At 60.8% G+C, this 20,154-nt stretch overlaps 2 non-coding genes across 2 annotated transcripts; both read left to right on the top strand.

The window, feature by feature from the left end:
* Window positions 1-6,828: 6,828 nt before the first annotated feature.
* LOC131860551 (5S ribosomal RNA) lies at window positions 6,829-6,947 on the top strand. The gene has a single exon (XR_009359645.1). It is a non-coding gene; the product is annotated as a 5S ribosomal RNA (ribosomal RNA).
* A 7,817-nt stretch (window positions 6,948-14,764) lies between these two features.
* LOC131860815 (5S ribosomal RNA) lies at window positions 14,765-14,883 on the top strand. Its single transcript, XR_009359908.1, has one exon. It is a non-coding gene; the product is annotated as a 5S ribosomal RNA (ribosomal RNA).
* Window positions 14,884-20,154: the final 5,271 nt, after the last annotated feature.

Genomic DNA, 20,154 nt, shown 5'->3' with positions numbered 1-20,154 from the left:
CAACCGTAGTCTGCCTCGTCGAATCAAACAACGGTCCCAGATTCCGACTTCCGTTCCGTAGAGACCCAAAAGCTAGATGGAGGCTCGCAAGAAAGAGAGTCGGCGCATAGCAATCGGGTTTCTCGAACGTTTAGGGACCGAGCTCACTTGCGGATAGGGCAAAATCCGCCAAGCAACCCAAAAGCTAGACGGGGGCTCGAATCGAATCGCCTAGGCGGCCACAACAACGACGTGTTGGATCGACTACCAGTGCCAAACCATTCAGCAAGACTAGTCTGTGTCGAGGCCGGATAGAGATTCTCAGAGAGCGCCCGCATAGCATTTAGGAGACCTGCCGCGTCCCTCACACTCGACAAATGGTGGTGCACGTTTATAAATCCGAGCGATCCCAACCCTTTCAAGCACCAACATCGGTCGAGATAGAGGGGCACGGAGGGGGCTGCGTGAGACAACACAGTCCCCTATATAAGTTATTTGTCCGATTCTCACACATCCGAAGAATGGTCATCAAATCGGACAACAGCCCAAACTTCCGACTTCCGTCCCAGAAAGCCCAAGAGCTATCTAAAACGTTCATGGCCGGAACTCGATCGCGGCTATACCAGTCCGCCAAGCAACCCAAAAGCTAGACTGGAGCTCTAGTCGAATCACCTCTGTGGCCATTGCAAGGACGTGTTGGAGCGACTACCATTGCCGAACCATTCCGCAGGTCGAGTCCATACCAAGGCCGCATAGAGATTCACGATGAGCTCCTGCATAGCAATCAGGAGACTTGCCGTGTCCATCACAATCGATAAATCCTGGTGCAAGATTTTTGCATCCGAGCGCTCCAACCAGTCGAGCACCAGCATCAATCGACATAAACGGGCACGGGGGGAGGATGCTCGAGAACACTACCTCCCCTATATAAGTTATTTGTCCGATTCTCAAGCAGCCGAAGTCTGGTCATCGAATCGGGTCAAAGACCACAACTTCCGACTTTACCCACAATGCAAGTCATCGAATCGAACATCGGCCCCCGAGTCGGACTCCATGCGTATGTCAGGTCATCGGACCCAAATTCCGCCTTCCTGCGCATGGCGGGCCATCAATATCAACTCGGTCATCGGACCCAAACTCCGCCTTTTTGCGTATGGCACGCCTTCAAATCGGTCATCGGACCCAAATTCCGCCTTCCTGTGCATGGCGGGCCATCAACATCAACTCGGTCATCGGACCCAAATTCCGCCTTTCTGCGCATGGCACGCCATCAACTCGGTCATCGGACCCAAATTCCGCCTTCCTGCGCATGGCAGGTCATCGGACACAAATTCAGACCTCGCCAATATGCCTACGTATCGAATCGGTCATCGGACCCAACTTCCGACTTCATCCATACTGTAGGGTCTTTGAGGTTGGCGCGGTGCGCTCAACCCAGGGAGTCGACCCATCGAAGCATACACCTCCCCTATATAAGCTATTTGTCCGATTCCCACACCTGTGTAGTTTGCACCTCTGACCAGGACATCGACCCCAACTTCCGAACTCGACTGCAACGACGGCACCAGCGCCTTGGTGCGCACCTTGCGACGCACAGTCCCAACATTCGCCTTCCTGCACATGGCAGGTCATCGGACCCAAATTCCGACCTCGCGAGTATGCCTACATATCGAATCGGTCATCGGACCCAACTTCCGACTTCATCCATACCGTAGGGTCTTTGAGGTTGGCGCGGTGCGCTCAACCCGGGGAGTCGACCCAACGAAGCATACACCTCCCCTATATAAGCTATTTGTCCGATTCCCACACCTGTGTAGTTTGCACCTCCGATCAAGACATCGACCCCAACTTCCGAACTCGCCTCCAACGACCGAACCAGCGCCTTGGTGCGCACCTTGCAACGCACAGTGCCAACATTCGCCTTCCTGCACGTGGCAGGTCATCGGACCCAAATTCCGACCTCGCGAGTATGCCTACATATCGAATCGGTCATCGGACCCAACTTCCGACTTCATCCATACCGTAGGGTCTTTGAGGTTGGCGCGGTGCGCTCAACCCGGGGAGTCGACCCAACGAAGCATACACCTCCCCTATATAAGCTATTTGTCCGATTCCCACACCTGTGTAGCTTGCACCTCCGATCAGGACATCGACCCCAACTTCCGAACTCGACTAAAAAGACCGCACCAGCGCCTTGGTGTGCACCTTGCAACGCACAGTGTCAACATTCGCCTTCCTGCACATGGCAGGTCATCGGACCCAAATTCCGACCTCATGAGCATACCTACTAATCGAATTGGTCATCGGACCCAACTTCCGACTTCATCCATACCGTAGGGTCTTTGAGGTTGGCGCGGTGCGCTCAACCTGGGGAGTCGACCCATCGAAGCATACACCTCCCCTATATAAGCTATTTGTCCGATTCCGACACCTGTGTAGTTTGCACCTCCGCTCAGGACATCGACCCCAACTTCCGAACTCGCCTGCAACGACCGAACCAGCGCCTTGGTGCGCACCAAAAGTGCGCACTTTTGGAGGGCACTTTTGTGCGCTCCAAAGGTGCGCACTTTTGGAGGGCACTTTTCTGCGCTCCAAAGGTGCGCACTTTTGGAGGGCACTTTTTGGAGGGCACTTTTCTGCGCTCCAAAGGTGCGCACTTTTGGAGGGCACTTTTTGGAGGGCACTTTTCTGCGCTCCAAAGGTGCGCACTTTTGGAGGGCACTTTTTGGAGGGCACTTTTCTGCGCTCCAAAGGTGCGCACTTTTGGAGGGCACTTTTTGGAGGGCACTTTTCTGCGCTCCAAAGGTGCGCACTTTTGGAGGGCACTTTTTGGAGGGGCACTTTTCTGCGCTCCAAAGGTGCGCACTTTTGGAGGGCACTTTTGGAGGGCACTTTTCTGCGCTCCAAAGGTGCGCACTTTTGGAGGGCACTTTTTGGAGGGCACTTTTCTGCGCTCCAAAGGTGCGCACTTTTGGAGGGCACTTTTTGGAGGGCACTTTTCTGCGCTCCAAAGGTGCGCACTTTTGGAGGGCACTTTTTGGAGGGCACTTTTCTGCGCTCCAAAGGTGCGCACTTTTGGAGGGCACTTTTGTGCACTCCAAAGGTGCGCACTTTTGGAGGGCACTTTTCCTGTGCTCCAAAGGTGCACACCTAGGTGAGCACCTTCGACCACACCTTGTAGCACACCAAACTCTGACTTTCGACTTCATCCGCAATGCAGGGTCTTTGAGGTTGGCGCAATGCGCACAACCAGGGGAGTCGACCCATCAAACCCAACACCTCCCCTATATAAGCTATTTGTCTGATTCTCATACATGCGTAGCCTGCAGGAGCAATTAGGACATCGACCCCAACTTTCGGCTTCTAAACGAAAACAAGGTCTTTGAGGTTGGTGTAATGCGAACAACTAGGGGAGTCAACCCATCAAACCCAACACCTCCCCTATATAAGCTATTTGTCTGATTCTCATACATGTGTAGTCTACAGGAGCAATTAGGACATCGACCCCAACTTTTGACTTCTTAACGAAAACAAGGTCTTTGAGGTTGACGTAATGCGCACAACCAGGGGAGTCGACCCATCAAACCCAACACCTCCCCTATATAAGCTATTTGTCCGATTCTCATACATGTGTAGCCTGCAGGAGCCATTAGGACATTGACCCCAACTTTTGACTTCTTAACGAAAACAAGGTCTTTGAGGTTGGCGTAATGCGCACAACCAAGGGAGTTGACCCATCAAACCCAACACCTCCCCTATATAAGCTATTTGTCTGATTCTCATACATGTGTAGCCTGCAACAACGATTAGGACATCCACCCCAACTTCTGAATTCGTCTGCGTTGACCGCACCAAAGGTGCACGCCTTGGTGCTCACCAAAATCCGACTTCCGACTTCTTCTGCTATGCGGGGTCTTTGAGGTTGGCGCAGTGCGCACAACCAGGGGAGTCAACCCACCGAATGCAACACCTCCCCTATATAAGCTATTTGTCTGATTCTCATACATGCGTAGACTGCAGCAATGATTAGGACATCCACCCCAACTTTTGACTTCTTAAACAAGACAGGGTCTTTGAAGTTGGTGCAGTGCACACAACCAGGGGAGTCGACCCATCAAACGCAACACCTCCCCTATATAAAGCTATTTGTCCGATTCTCATACGTGTAGTCTGCAGCAGCGATTAGGACATCGACCCCAACTTCCGAATTCGTTTGCATTGACCGCACCAAAGGTGCACGCCTTGGTGTGCACCCTGGAGTGCACTTTGGTGCTCACCTCGGTGCACACTTTGGTGTGCACCTCGGTGTGCACCAAAGGTGCGCACCTTGGAGCGCACCAAAGGTGTACACTTTGGAGCGCACCACATAGGGTCTTTGAGAGGTTGGCGCAGTGCGCACACCAAGGTGGGTGTTGAGGTGCGTGCCGAGGTGGGTGGGTGCTAGGGTGCGCTCCATGGTGGGTGCCAGGGTGGGTGCGTGCTAGGGTGGATTCCAAAGAGGGTCATAGGGTGGGTGCCAAGGTGGGTTGGTGATATAGTGGGTTCAAAGGTGGGTACTAGGGTGGGTTCCAAGGTGGGTCACAAGTTGGGTGCCAGGATGCGTGGGTGTTAGGTTGGGTGCCAAGGTGGGCTCCTGCGTGGGTGGGTGCTAGGGTGGGTTTCAAGGTGGACGCGAGGGCGGGTGCCAAGGTGGGTAACAAGTTGGGTGTTAGGATGGGTGAGTGCTAGAGTGGGTGCCAAGGTGGGTGGGTGCTAAGGTGGATGCCAAGGTGGTTCACAGGGTGGGTGGGTTCTAGGGTGAGTTCCAAGGTGGGTCACAGGTTCAGTGCTAGGGTGGGTGTCAAGGCGGGTGTCGAGGTGCCTGGGTGCTAGGGTGTGGATGCCAATGTGGGTCATAGGGTGGGTACTAGGGTGGGCTGCAATGTGGGTGCCAAGGTGGGTAACATGCTCGGTGGGTTCTAAATTGGGTGCCAGGGTGGGTGTGCACCCACCTTGCCCGAGGTGGGTGCCAAGGTGCCAGTGTGGGTGGGTGCTAAGGTGGATGCCAAGGTGGGTGAGAAGGTGGGTGATAGGTTGAGTGGTAGGATGGGTGGGTGCCAAGATGGGTCACAGGGTGGGTGCAAGGGTGGGTAGGTGCTAGGGTTGGTGTCAGGGTGGGTGGGTGCTAGGTTGGGTTCCAAGGTGGGTGCGAGGGTGAGTGTCAAGGTGGGTCACAGGTTAGGTGCTAGGATGGGTGAGTGCTAGGGTGCAAAGGTGCCAGGGTGGGTGCTAGGATGGGTCGATGCTAGGGTGAGTGGCAAGGTGGGTCCACAAGTGTCAAGGTGGGTGCCGAGGTGGGTGCCAAGTCGGCGACTGCTATGGTGGATGCCAAGGTGGGTCACGGGGTGGGTGCCAAGTTGCTAGGTTGGGTTCCAAGGTGGGTGCCAACGTGGGTGCTAGGGTGCGTGGGTTAAAGGGTGTGTCACAACGTGGGTGCCAGGATGGGTGCGCACCCACACTGGCCAAGACGGGTGCGGGTGCAAGGTTGGGTTCCAAGCCCGGTCACAGGCTGGGTGCTAGGATGGGTGGGTGCCAAGGTGGGCACCAGGGTGGGTGCACCCACCCTGGCCAAGGTGGGTCACGGGGTGGGTCCTAGGGTGGGTAACGGGGTGGGTACTAAGGTGCGTGCCAAGGTGGGTCATAGGGTGGGTGCCAAGGTGGGCACCAGGGTGGGTGTGCACCAACCCTAGCCAGGGTAGGTCACGGGGTGGTTGTCGGGGTGGGCGTCAAGGAGCCAAGGTGGGTGGCAAGTAGCCAAGTTGCGTGCCAAGGTGGGTGTCGGGGTGGGTGCCAAGGATCCAAGGTGGGTGCCAAGGAACCAAGGTGGGTGTCTGGGTGGGTGCCGAGGTGGGAGCCAGGGTGGGTCCCAAGGTGAGTGCAAAGGTGGGTGCCAGGGTCAAGGTGAGTGCCAATGTGGGTTCCAAGGTGCCAGGGTCAGGGTGAGTGCCAATGTGGGTTCAAAGGTGCTAAGTTGGGTGCGAGGTTGGGTGCGAGGGTGGGTGGGTGCCAAGGTGTGCTAGGTGGAAGCCCGGGTGGGTCGGCATCCCATGGGTGTCGAGTTGGGTGCCTGATGGGTGCTTCTTGTCAAGTTTTAGTCGTCGGGACTCATTTCGAGCCTTAGAGGTCGTTTCTTGTCCGGTTGCCCTGTCTTCGACCTGGGAACCCAATTTTGGTCCTCGGGTCCCATTTTTTTTTGTCTCGCATCCCACTTTTGGCCTGTGGCCTTTTCGGGGTTGATTCTCGTTTTGGGCATCAGAGCATGTTTCTTCTCCTAAAACCCAATATTTGTTTATTAAGTCTCGGAACACATTTTTGTTCTCGTGGACCCATCATGGGTCTTGGAACGCATTTGTGGTCCTTGGGTCCCATTTTGCATCCCGAAACTTGTGTTTTGGTGCTTGATCCCTATTTTGGGTGCCCACCTTGCACCAAGTGCGCACCCGGGGCAAACCGAGCGCCTTGGTGCACCGGGGCAAGATCGAGCGTGCACCCGAGGCGCCCCGAACATGCACCAAGGTGCACTCGGCCCACATGTGAGCGCAGGTCGTTGCGCCCGAGGTGGTGTGTGGGCACCGCGTTGCAGACGGGACACTGCACGCACACGACGCCCCCTCCAGGTGCACGCACGTAGGCCGGGCCGGGTGCACACCCGACGCCCTAGCAAGGTGCGCGCACCCGGGCAGGGCTCACACTTGGCGAACGGGGCGCACTTCGCGAGGGAGGGTGTGCACCTCGACGGGGGTGGGTGGCCGGGGTGGATTCGCACGTGGGTCGCGGTTTGCTAAGTACACACTGCGACAAGCTCATAACGGGTGCGATCATACCAGCATTAGTGCACCGGATCCCATCAGAACTCCGCAGTTAAGCGCGCTTGGGCCGGAGTAGTACTGGGATGGGTGACCTCCCGGGAAGTCCCGGTGTTGCACCCTTTTTTAGTTTTTCGCCGGGCGTCGCAATGCTATTTGAATAAACCTTTTGCCCGTTTGCGTTCTCGTCGGGGCCGGGCCGGGCCGGGGTGCGCTGCCCGCACTACCGCGCGCGCGGGGGCGACACCGAGCGCGCACCCGAGGCACCCCGAGCACACAGGCCACGGTGCAACCCGGGCGTTGTGCGCGCACCCCGGTGCGCCCGAGGTGCTGCGCGCGCACCCAGGTGAAATCGGTGTGCACCTCGGCCAGTGCGCGCTCGGTCGAGTCGCGCACGTTGGCCAAGGTGCACGGTGATGTTTCTTACTCTAAGGTTCCGCACCAGACGCCCGGGACAGGTGAGCGAAGCTGGGCGGGGCCGGGTGCGCGGCCGGGGCAGGTGCACGCAGCTGGAGAGAGCTTTGGAGCACACTTCGGAGCGCACCAATGATGCGCTCCATTCAAAAGTTTCCTGAAAAGGCAAAAAAAGTTGAGATTATAGAATTTCCCACTTGAGAGATTGTAAAAAAAAAAAATTTAAAATGAAGGAAACGCGGGTGCCAAGGTGTGCGCAGCCCAGCCAAGGTGTGCGCACCAAGGCGCCCACCCTGGCGAAGGTGCACGCAAGGTGCGCACCCGAGGCAAACCGGACAATTAACCCAACTTTCGACTTCGCGCGCACCTTGGAGCGCACTTCGGAGCGCTCCTTGGTGCGCACCAATCTTGGGCACCTCGGAGTGCACCATGGCGCCCACCAAGGTGCGCACCCGGGGCAAACCGAGCTCCGACTTCGTGCGCACCTTGGAGCGCACGAAAGGTGCGCACCATGGCGCCCACCAAGGTGCGCAGCCCAGCCAAGGCGTGCGCATCAAGGTGCGCACCCTGGCGAAGGTGCGCACCCGGGGCAAACCGAGCTCCGACTTCGTGCGCACCTTGGAGCGCACAAAAGGTGCGCAACCCAGCCAAGGTGTGCGCACCCCGGTCAAACCGAGCTCCGAATCGTGCGCACCAGAGGTGCACGCCATCGTGCGCACCTTGGAGCACACTTCGGAGCCCTCCTTGGTGCGCGCCGATGTTGCGCACCTCGGAGCGCACCCGGGGAAAACAATGCAATTAACCCGACTTTCGACTTCGTGGGCACCTCGGAGCGCTCTCGGGTTCGCACCTCGGAGCACACCGAGGTGCGCACCTTTGATGCGCTGCCTTCACCAATTTCCAGAAAAGGCAAGAAAACATTGAGAAGGTGTGCGCACCGAGGTGCCCACCCTGGCGAAGGTGCACGCGAGGTGCGCACCCGGGGCAAACCGGGCTCCGACTTCGTGCACGCCGCACCTTGGAGCACACTTCGGAGCGCTCCTTGGTGCGCACCAGGGCGCGCAACCCAGCCGAGGTGCCCACCCCGGCGAAGGTGCACGCGAGGTGCGCACCCGGGGCAAACCGGGCTCCGACTTCGTGCACGCCATGGTGCCCACCGCGGCGAAGGTGCACGCGAGGTGCGCACCCGGGGCAAACCGGGCTCCGACTTCGTGCACGCCGCACCTTGGAGCACACTTCGGAGCGCTCCTTGGTGCGCACCATGGTGCCCACCAGGGCGCGCAACCCCGCCGAAGGTGCACGCGAGGTGCGCACCCGGGGCAAACCGGGCTCCGACTTCGTGCACGCCGCACCTTGGAGCACACTTCGGAGCGCTCCTTGGTGCGCACCATGGTGCCCACCAGGGCGCGCAACCCCGCCGAAGGTGCACGCGAGGTGCGCACCCGGGGCAAACCGGGCTCCGACTTCGTGCACGCCATGGTGCGCACCGCGGCGAAGGTGCGCACCCGGGGCAAACCGGGCTCCGACTTCGTGCACGCCGCACCTTGGAGCACACTTCGGAGCGCTCCTTGGTGCGCACCAGGGCGCGCAACCCAGCCGAGGTGCCCACCCCGGCGAAGGTGCACGCGAGGTGCGTACCCGGGGCAAACCGGGCTCCGACTTCGTGCACGCCGCACCTTGGAGCACACTTCGGAGCGCTCCTTGGTGCGCACCATGGTGCCCACCAGGCCGCGCAACCCAGCCAAGGTGTGCGCACCAAGGTGCACGCGAGGTGCGCACCCGGGGCAAACCGGGGTCCGACTTCGTGCACGCCGCACCTTGGAGCACACATCGGGGCGCTCCCGGGTTCGCACCGGCGTTGCGCACCGTGGTGGGCACCTCGGAGCACACCAAGGTGGGCAGCGAGGTGCGCACCTTTGATGCGATGCCTTCACTAATTTCCATAAAAGGCAAAAAAAAAACGAGATTTTAAAATTTCCGTTTTGAAAGATAGTGAGAAAAAGGGAATGCTGGTGCCATCTTGAGCCCGCCCTGGTGCGCAGCCCAGCCAAGGTGTGCGCACCAAGGTGCCCACCCTGGCGAAGGTGCGCGCCCGGGCAATTAACCCAACTTCCAACTTCGCGCGCGCCAGGGTGGGAGCGCACCCAACAACCGGGCCTGGGAAGAGCCAATGCGAGAAACCCCACCAAACGCTCTGACAAAAAAAGAGGGGGCGCTCCAGTAACCCCGCTTCGGAGCGCACCCTGGGCAAACCCAGCCAAGGTGCCCACCCCGGCCAAGGTGCAGGCGAGGTGCGCACCCGGGGCAAACCGGGCTCCGACAACGTGCACGCCGCACCTTGGAGCACACTTCGTAGCGCTCCCGGGTGCGCACCTCAGAGCACACCAAGGTGGGCAGCGAGGTGCGCACCTTTGATGCGCTGCCTTCACTAATTTCCAGAAAAGGCAAAAAAAAAAGGAGATTTTAAAATTTCCGTTTTGAAAGATAGTGAAAAAAACGGAACGCGCGTGCCATCTTGAGCCCGCCCTGGTGCGCAGCCCAGGTAAGGTGCCCACCCTGGCAAAGGTGCGCACCCGGGCAATTAACCCTACTTCCGACTTCGTGCGCGCCAGGGTGGCAACCGGGCCTCGGAAGAGCCAATGCGAGAAACCCCACCAAACGCTCCGACAAAAAAAGAGGCGGCGCTCCAATAACCCCGCTTCGGAGCGCAGCCGGGGCAAACCCAGCCAAGGTGCCCACCCCGACGAAGGTGCACGCGAGGTGCGCACCCGGGGCAAACCGGGCTCCGACAACGTGCACGCAGCACCTTGGAGCACACTTCGAAGCACTCCCGGGTGCCCACCGGCGTTGCGCACCGTGGTGGGCAGCGAGGTGCGCACCTTTGATGCGCTGCCTTCACTAATTTCCAGAAAAAGGCAAAAAAAAATGAGATTTTAAAATTTCCATTTTGAAAGATAGTGAAAAAAAAGGAACGCGGGTGCCATCTTGAGCCCGCCCTGGTGCGCAGCCCAGGCAAGGCATGCGCACCAAGGTGCCCACCCGAGGTGCACACCCGGGGCAAACCGGGCTCCGACTTCGTGCAGGCCGCACCTTGGAGCACACTTCGGAGCGCTCCTTGGTGCGCACCATGGTGCCCACCAGGGCGCGCAACCCAGCCAAGGTCTGCACACCAAGGTGCCCACCCCGGCGAAGGTGCACGCGAGGTGCGCACCCGGGGCAAACCGGGCTCCGACTTCGTGCACGCCATGGTGCCCACCGCGGCGAAGGTGCACGCGAGGTGCGCACCCGGGGCAAACCGGGCTCCGACTTCGTGCACGCCGCACCTTGGAGCACACTTCGGAGCGCTCCTTGGTGCGCACCATGGTGCCCACCAGGGCGCGCAACCCAGCCAAGGTGTGCGCACCAAGGTGCACGCGAGGTGCGCACCCGGGGCAAACCGGGGTCCGACTTCGTGCACGCCGCACCTTGGAGCACACATCGGAGCGCTCCCAGGTTCGCACCAGCGTTGCGCACCTTTGATGCGCTGCCTTCACTAATTTCCAGAAAAGGCAAAAAAAAACGAGATTTTAAAATTTCCGTTCTGAAAGATAGTGAAAAAAACGGAACGCGGGTGCCATCTTGAGCCCTTCCTGGTGCGCACCCCAGGCAAGTTGTGCGCACCAAGGTGCCCACCCTGGCGGAGGTGCGCGCCCGGGGCAATCCGGGCTCCGACTTCGTGCACTGCATGGTGCCCACCAAGGCGCGCAACCCAGCCAAGGTGCCCACCGCAGCGAAGGTGCACGCGAGGTGCGCACGCGAGGTGCACACCCGGGGCAAACCGGGCTCCGACTTCGTGCACGCCGCACCTTGGAGCACACTTCAGAGCGCTCCTTGGTGCGCACCAGGGCGCGCAACCCAGCCGAGGTGCCCACCCCGGCGAAGGTGCACGCGAGGTGCGCACCCGGGGCAAACCGGGCTCCGACTTCGTGCACGCCATGGTGCCCACCGCGGCGAAGGTGCGCACCCGGGGCAAACCGGGCTCCGACTTCGTGCACGCCGCACCTTGGAGCACACTTCGGAGCGCTCCTTGGTGCGCACCATGGTGCCCACCAGGCCGCGCAACCCAGCCAAGGTGTGCGCACCAAGGTGCACGCGAGGTGCGCACCCGGGGCAAACCGGGGTCCGACTTCGTGCACGCCGCACCTTGGAGCACACATCGGGGCGCTCCCGGGTTCGCACCGGCGTTGCGCACCGTGGTGGGCACCTCGGAGCACACCAAGGTGGGCAGCGAGGTGCGCACCTTTGATGCGATGCCTTCACTAATTTCCATAAAAGGCAAAAAAAAAACGAGATTTTAAAATTTCCGTTTTGAAAGATAGTGAGAAAAAGGGAATGCTGGTGCCATCTTGAGCCCGCCCTGGTGCGCAGCCCAGCCAAGGTTTGCGCACCAAGGTGCCCACCCTGGCGAAGGTGCGCGCCCGGGCAATTAACCCAACTTCCAACTTCGCGCGCGCCAGGGTGGGAGCGCACCCAACAACCGGGCCTGGGAAGAGCCAATGCGAGAAACCCCACCAAACTCTCTGACAAAAAAAGAGGGGGCGCTCCAGTAACCCCGCTTCGGAGCGCACCCTGGGCAAACCCAGCCAAGGTGCCCACCCCGGCCAAGGTGCAGGCGAGGTGCGCACCCGGGGCAAACCGGGCTCCGACAACGTGCACGCCGCACCTTGGAGCACACTTCGTAGCGCTCCCGGGTGCGCACCTCAGAGCACACCAAGGTGGGCAGCGAGGTGCGCACCTTTGATGCGCTGCCTTCACTAATTTCCAGAAAAGGCAAAAAAAAAAGGAGATTTTAAAATTTCCGTTTTGAAAGATAGTGAAAAAAACGGAACGCGCGTGCCATCTTGAGCCCGCCCTGGTGCGCAGCCCAGGTAAGGTGCCACCCTGGCAAAGGTGCGCACCCGGGCAATTAACCCTACTTCCGACTTCGTGCGCGCCAGGGTGGCAACCGGGCCTCGGAAGAGCCAATGCGAGAAACCCCACCAAACGCTCCGACAAAAAAAGAGGCGGCGCTCCAATAACCCCGCTTCGGAGCGCAGCCGGGGCAAACCAAGCCAAGGTGCCCACCCCGACGAAGGTGCACGCGAGGTGCGCACCCGGGGCAAACCGGGCTCCGACAACGTGCACGCAGCACCTTGGAGCACACTTCGAAGCACTCCCGGGTGCCCACCGGCGTTGCGCACCGTGGTGGGCAGCGAGGTGCGCACCTTTGATGCGCTGCCTTCACTAATTTCCAGAAAAAGGCAAAAAAAAATGAGATTTTAAAATTTCCGTTTTGAAAGATAGTGAAAAAAAAGGAACGCGGGTGCCATCTTGAGCCCGCCCTGGTGCGCAGCCCAGGCAAGGCATGCGCACCAAGGTGCCCACCCGAGGTGCACACCCGGGGCAAACCGGGCTCCGACTTCGTGCAGGCCGCACCTTGGAGCACACTTCGGAGCGCTCCTTGGTGCGCACCATGGTGCCCACCAGGGCGCACCCGAGGCAAACCGGGCTCCGACTTCGTGCACGCCGCACCTTGGAGCACACATCGGAGCGCTCCCAGGTTCGCACCAGCGTTGCGCACCTTTGATGCGCTGCCTTCACTAATTTCCAGAAAAGGCAAAAAAAAACGATATTTTAAAATTTCCGTTCTGAAAGATAGTGAAAAAAACGGAACGCGGGTGCCATCTTGAGCCCTTCCTGATGCGCAGCCCAGGCAAGTTGTGCGCACCAAGGTGCCCACCCTGGCGGAGGTGCGCGCCCGGGGCAAACCGGGCTCCGACTTCGTGCACTGCATGGTGCCCACCAAGGCGCGCAACCCAGCCAAGGTGCCCACCGCAGCGAAGGTGCACGCGAGGTGCGCACCCGAGGTGCACACCCGGGGCAAACCGGGCTCCGACTTCGTGCACGCCGCACCTTGGAGCACACTTCAGAGCGCTCCTTGGTACGCACCAGGGCGCGCAACCCAGCCAAGGTGCTCACCCCGGCGAAGGTGCACGCGAGGTGCGCACCCGGGGCAAACCGGGCTCGGACTTCGTGCACGCCGCACCTTGGAGCACACATCGGAGCGCTCCCGGGTTCGCACCAGCATTGCGCACCTTTGATGCGCTGCCTTCACTAATTTCCAGAAAAGGCAAAAAAAAGAAAAAAATGAGATTTTAAAATTTCCGTTTTGAAAGATAGTGAAAAAAACGGAACGCGGGTGCCATCTTGAGCCCGCCCTGGTGTGCAGCCCAGGCAAGTTGTGCGCACCAAGGCACCCACCCTGGCCAAGGTGGGTCACGGGGTGGGTCCTAGGGTGGGTAACGGGGTGGGTACTAAGGTGCGTGCCAAGGTGGGTCATAGGGTGGGTGCCAAGGTGGGCACCAGGGTGGGTGTGCACCAACCCTAGCCAGGGTAGGTCACGGGGTGGTTGTCGGGGTGGGCGTCAAGGAGCCAAGGTGGGTGGCAAGTAGCCAAGTTGCGTGCCAAGGTGGGTGTCGGGGTGGGTGCCAAGGATCCAAGGTGGGTGCCAAGGAACCAAGGTGGGTGTCTGGGTGGGTGCCGAGGTGGGAGCCAGGGTGGGTCCCAAGGTGAGTGCAAAGGTGGGTGCCAGGGTCAAGGTGAGTGCCAATGTGGGTTCCAAGGTGCCAGGGTCAGGGTGAGTGCCAATGTGGGTTCAAAGGTGCTAAGTTGGGTGCGAGGTTGGGTGCGAGGGTGGGTGGGTGCCAAGGTGTGCTAGGTGGAAGCCCGGGTGGGTCGGCATCCCATGGGTGTCGAGTTGGGTGCCTGATGGGTGCTTCTTGTCAAGTTTTAGTCGTCGGGACTCATTTCGAGCCTTAGAGGTCGTTTCTTGTCCGGTTGCCCTGTCTTCGACCTGGGAACCCAATTTTGGTCCTCGGGTCCCATTTTTTTTTGTCTCGCATCCCACTTTTGGCCTGTGGCCTTTTCGGGGTCGATTCTCGTTTTGGGCATCAGAGCATGTTTCTTCTCCTAAAACCCAATATTTGTTTATTAAGTCTCGGAACACATTTTTGTTCTCGTGGACCCATCATGGGTCTTGGAACGCATTTGTGGTCCTTGGGTCCCATTTTGCATCCCGAAACTTGTGTTTTGGTGCTTGATCCCTATTTTGGGTGCCCACCTTGCACCAAGTGCGCACCCGGGGCAAACCGAGCGCCTTGGTGCACCGGGGCAAGATCGAGCGTGCACCCGAGGCGCCCCGAACATGCACCAAGGTGCACTCGGCCCACATGTGAGCGCAGGTCGTTGCGCCCGAGGTGGTGTGTGGGCACCGCGTTGCAGACGGGACACTGCACGCACACGACGCCCCCTCCAGGTGCACGCACGTAGGCCGGGCCGGGTGCACACCCGACGCCCTAGCAAGGTGCGCGCACCCGGGCAGGGCTCACACTTGGCGAACGGGGCGCACTTCGCGAGGGAGGGTGTGCACCTCGACGGGGGTGGGTGGCCGGGGTGGATTCGCACGTGGGTCGCGGTTTGCTAAGTACACACTGCGACAAGCTCATAACGGGTGCGATCATACCAGCGTTAGTGCACCGGATCCCATCAGAACTCCGCAGTTAAGCGCGCTTGGGCCGGAGTAGTACTGGGATGGGTGACCTCCCGGGAAGTCCCGGTGTTGCACCCTTTTTTAGTTTTTCGCCGGGCGTCGCAATGCTATTTGAATAAACCTTTTGCCCGTTTGCGTTCTCGTCGGGGCCGGGCCGGGCCGGGGTGCGCTGCCCGCACTACCGCGCGCGCGGGGGCGACACCGAGCGCGCACCCGAGGCGCCCCGAGCACACAGGCCACGGTGCAACCCGGGCGTTGTGCGCGCACCCCGGTGCGCCCGAGGTGCTGCGCGCGCACCCAGGTGAAATCGGTGTGCACCTCGGCCAGTGCGCGCTCGGTCGAGTCGCGCACGTTGGCCAAGGTGCACGGTGATGTTTCTTACTCTAAGGTTCCGCACCAGACGCCCGGGACAGGTGAGCGAAGCTGGGCGGGGCCGGGTGCGCGGCCGGGGCAGGTGCACGCAGCTGGAGAGAGCTTTGGAGCACACTTCGGAGCGCACCAATGATGCGCTCCATTCAAAAGTTTCCTGAAAAGGCAAAAAAAGTTGAGATTATAGAATTTCCCACTTGAGAGATTGTAAAAAAAAAAAATTTAAAATGAAGGAAACGCGGGTGCCAAGGTGTGCGCAGCCCAGCCAAGGTGTGCGCACCAAGGCGCCCACCCTGGCGAAGGTGCACGCAAGGTGCGCACCCGAGGCAAACCGGACAATTAACCCAACTTTCGACTTCGCGCGCACCTTGGAGCGCACTTCGGAGCGCTCCTTGGTGCGCACCAATCTTGGGCACCTCGGAGTGCACCATGGCGCCCACCAAGGTGCGCACCCGGGGCAAACCGAGCTCCGACTTCGTGCGCACCTTGGAGCGCACGAAAGGTGCGCACCATGGCGCCCACCAAGGTGCGCAGCCCAGCCAAGGCGTGCGCATCAAGGTGCGCACCCTGGCGAAGGTGCGCACCCGGGGCAAACCGAGCTCCGACTTCGTGCGCACCTTGGAGCGCACAAAAGGTGCGCAACCCAGCCAAGGTGTGCGCACCCCGGTCAAACCGAGCTCCGAATCGTGCGCACCAGAGGTGCACGCCATCGTGCGCACCTTGGAGCACACTTCGGAGCCCTCCTTGGTGCGCGCCGATGTTGCGCACCTCGGAGCGCACCCGGGGAAAACAATGCAATTAACCCGACTTTCGACTTCGTGGGCACCTCGGAGCGCTCTCGGGTTCGCACCTCGGAGCACACCGAGGTGCGCACCTTTGATGCGCTGCCTTCACCAATTTCCAGAAAAGGCAAGAAAACATTGAGAAGGTGTGCGCACCGAGGTGCCCACCCTGGCGAAGGTGCACGCGAGGTGCGCACCCGGGGCAAACCGGGCTCCGACTTCGTGCACGCCGCACCTTGGAGCACACTTCGGAGCGCTCCTTGGTGCGCACCAGGGCGCGCAACCCAGCCGAGGTGCCCACCCCGGCGAAGGTGCACGCGAGGTGCGCACCCGGGGCAAACCGGGCTCCGACTTCGTGCACGCCATGGTGCCCACCGCGGCGAAGGTGCACGCGAGGTGCGCACCCGGGGCAAACCGGGCTCCGACTTCGTGCACGCCGCACCTTGGAGCACACTTCGGAGCGCTCCTTGGTGCGCACCATGGTGCCCACCAGGGCGCGCAACCCCGCCGAAGGTGCACGCGAGGTGCGCACCCGGGGCAAACCGGGCTCCGACTTCGTGCACGCCGCACCTTGGAGCACACTTCGGAGCGCTCCTTGGTGCGCACCATGGTGCCCACCAGGGCGCGCAACCCCGCCGAAGGTGCACGCGAGGTGCGCACCCGGGGCAAACCGGGCTCCGACTTCGTGCACGCCATGGTGCGCACCGCGGCGAAGGTGCGCACCCGGGGCAAACCGGGCTCCGACTTCGTGCACGCCGCACCTTGGAGCACACTTCGGAGCGCTCCTTGGTGCGCACCAGGGCGCGCAACCCAGCCGAGGTGCCCACCCCGGCGAAGGTGCACGCGAGGTGCGTACCCGGGGCAAACCGGGCTCCGACTTCGTGCACGCCGCACCTTGGAGCACACTTCGGAGCGCTCCTTGGTGCGCACCATGGTGCCCACCAGGCCGCGCAACCCAGCCAAGGTGTGCGCACCAAGGTGCACGCGAGGTGCGCACCCGGGGCAAACCGGGGTCCGACTTCGTGCACGCCGCACCTTGGAGCACACATCGGGGCGCTCCCGGGTTCGCACCGGCGTTGCGCACCGTGGTGGGCACCTCGGAGCACACCAAGGTGGGCAGCGAGGTGCGCACCTTTGATGCGATGCCTTCACTAATTTCCATAAAAGGCAAAAAAAAAACGAGATTTTAAAATTTCCGTTTTGAAAGATAGTGAGAAAAAGGGAATGCTGGTGCCATCTTGAGCCCGCCCTGGTGCGCAGCCCAGCCAAGGTGTGCGCACCAAGGTGCCCACCCTGGCGAAGGTGCGCGCCCGGGCAATTAACCCAACTTCCAACTTCGCGCGCGCCAGGGTGGGAGCGCACCCAACAACCGGGCCTGGGAAGAGCCAATGCGAGAAACCCCACCAAACGCTCTGACAAAAAAAGAGGGGGCGCTCCAGTAACCCCGCTTCGGAGCGCACCCTGGGCAAACCCAGCCAAGGTGCCCACCCCGGCCAAGGTGCAGGCGAGGTGCGCACCCGGGGCAAACCGGGCTCCGACAACGTGCACGCCGCACCTTGGAGCACACTTCGTAGCGCTCCCGGGTGCGCACCTCAGAGCACACCAAGGTGGGCAGCGAGGTGCGCACCTTTGATGCGCTGCCTTCACTAATTTCCAGAAAAGGCAAAAAAAAAAGGAGATTTTAAAATTTCCGTTTTGAAAGATAGTGAAAAAAACGGAACGCGCGTGCCATCTTGAGCCCGCCCTGGTGCGCAGCCCAGGTAAGGTGCCCACCCTGGCAAAGGTGCGCACCCGGGCAATTAACCCTACTTCCGACTTCGTGCGCGCCAGGGTGGCAACCGGGCCTCGGAAGAGCCAATGCGAGAAACCCCACCAAACGCTCCGACAAAAAAAGAGGCGGCGCTCCAATAACCCCGCTTCGGAGCGCAGCCGGGGCAAACCCAGCCAAGGTGCCCACCCCGACGAAGGTGCACGCGAGGTGCGCACCCGGGGCAAACCGGGCTCCGACAACGTGCACGCAGCACCTTGGAGCACACTTCGAAGCACTCCCGGGTGCCCACCGGCGTTGCGCACCGTGGTGGGCAGCGAGGTGCGCACCTTTGATGCGCTGCCTTCACTAATTTCCAGAAAAAGGCAAAAAAAAATGAGATTTTAAAATTTCCATTTTGAAAGATAGTGAAAAAAAAGGAACGCGGGTGCCATCTTGAGCCCGCCCTGGTGCGCAGCCCAGGCAAGGCATGCGCACCAAGGTGCCCACCCGAGGTGCACACCCGGGGCAAACCGGGCTCCGACTTCGTGCAGGCCGCACCTTGGAGCACACTTCGGAGCGCTCCTTGGTGCGCACCATGGTGCCCACCAGGGCGCGCAACCCAGCCAAGGTCTGCACACCAAGGTGCCCACCCCGGCGAAGGTGCACGCGAGGTGCGCACCCGGGGCAAACCGGGCTCCGACTTCGTGCACGCCATGGTGCCCACCGCGGCGAAGGTGCACGCGAGGTGCGCACCCGGGGCAAACCGGGCTCCGACTTCGTGCACGCCGCACCTTGGAGCACACTTCGGAGCGCTCCTTGGTGCGCACCATGGTGCCCACCAGGGCGCGCAACCCAGCCAAGGTGTGCGCACCAAGGTGCACGCGAGGTGCGCACCCGGGGCAAACCGGGGTCCGACTTCGTGCACGCCGCACCTTGGAGCACACATCGGAGCGCTCCCAGGTTCGCACCAGCGTTGCGCACCTTTGATGCGCTGCCTTCACTAATTTCCAGAAAAGGCAAAAAAAAATGAGATTTTAAAATTTCCGTTCTGAAAGATAGTGAAAAAAACGGAACGCGGGTGCCATCTTGAGCCCTTCCTGGTGCGCACCCCAGGCAAGTTGTGCGCACCAAGGTGCCCACCCTGGCGGAGGTGCGCGCCCGGGGCAATCCGGGCTCCGACTTCGTGCACTGCATGGTGCCCACCAAGGCGCGCAACCCAGCCAAGGTGCCCACCGCAGCGAAGGTGCACGCGAGGTGCGCACGCGAGGTGCACACCCGGGGCAAACCGGGCTCCGACTTCGTGCACGCCGCACCTTGGAGCACACTTCAGAGCGCTCCTTGGTGCGCACCAGGGCGCGCAACCCAGCCGAGGTGCCCACCCCGGCGAAGGTGCACGCGAGGTGCGCACCCGGGGCAAACCGGGCTCCGACTTCGTGCACGCCATGGTGCCCACCGCGGCGAAGGTGCGCACCCGGGGCAAACCGGGCTCCGACTTCGTGCACGCCGCACCTTGGAGCACACTTCGGAGCGCTCCTTGGTGCGCACCATGGTGCCCACCAGGCCGCGCAACCCAGCCAAGGTGTGCGCACCAAGGTGCACGCGAGGTGCGCACCCGGGGCAAACCGGGGTCCGACTTCGTGCACGCCGCACCTTGGAGCACACATCGGGGCGCTCCCGGGTTCGCACCGGCGTTGCGCACCGTGGTGGGCACCTCGGAGCACACCAAGGTGGGCAGCGAGGTGCGCACCTTTGATGCGATGCCTTCACTAATTTCCATAAAAGGCAAAAAAAAAACGAGATTTTAAAATTTCCGTTTTGAAAGATAGTGAGAAAAAGGGAATGCTGGTGCCATCTTGAGCCCGCCCTGGTGCGCAGCCCAGCCAAGGTTTGCGCACCAAGGTGCCCACCCTGGCGAAGGTGCGCGCCCGGGCAATTAACCCAACTTCCAACTTCGCGCGCGCCAGGGTGGGAGCGCACCCAACAACCGGGCCTGGGAAGAGCCAATGCGAGAAACCCCACCAAACTCTCTGACAAAAAAAGAGGGGGCGCTCCAGTAACCCCGCTTCGGAGCGCACCCTGGGCAAACCCAGCCAAGGTGCCCACCCCGGCCAAGGTGCAGGCGAGGTGCGCACCCGGGGCAAACCGGGCTCCGACAACGTGCACGCCGCACCTTGGAGCACACTTCGTAGCGCTCCCGGGTGCGCACCTCAGAGCACACCAAGGTGGGCAGCGAGGTGCGCACCTTTGATGCGCTGCCTTCACTAATTTCCAGAAAAGGCAAAAAAAAAAGGAGATTTTAAAATTTCCGTTTTGAAAGATAGTGAAAAAAACGGAACGCGCGTGCCATCTTGAGCCCGCCCTGGTGCGCAGCCCAGGTAAGGTGCCCACCCTGGCAAAGGTGCGCACCCGGGCAATTAACCCTACTTCCGACTTCGTGCGCGCCAGGGT

The sequence above is a fragment of the Cryptomeria japonica genome, unplaced genomic scaffold (genome assembly GCF_030272615.1).
Source record: "Cryptomeria japonica unplaced genomic scaffold, Sugi_1.0 HiC_scaffold_15, whole genome shotgun sequence".
NCBI classification, from domain to species: Eukaryota; Viridiplantae; Streptophyta; class Pinopsida; order Cupressales; family Cupressaceae; genus Cryptomeria; species Cryptomeria japonica.
This window is presented reverse-complemented; position numbering and strand designations above follow the sequence as displayed.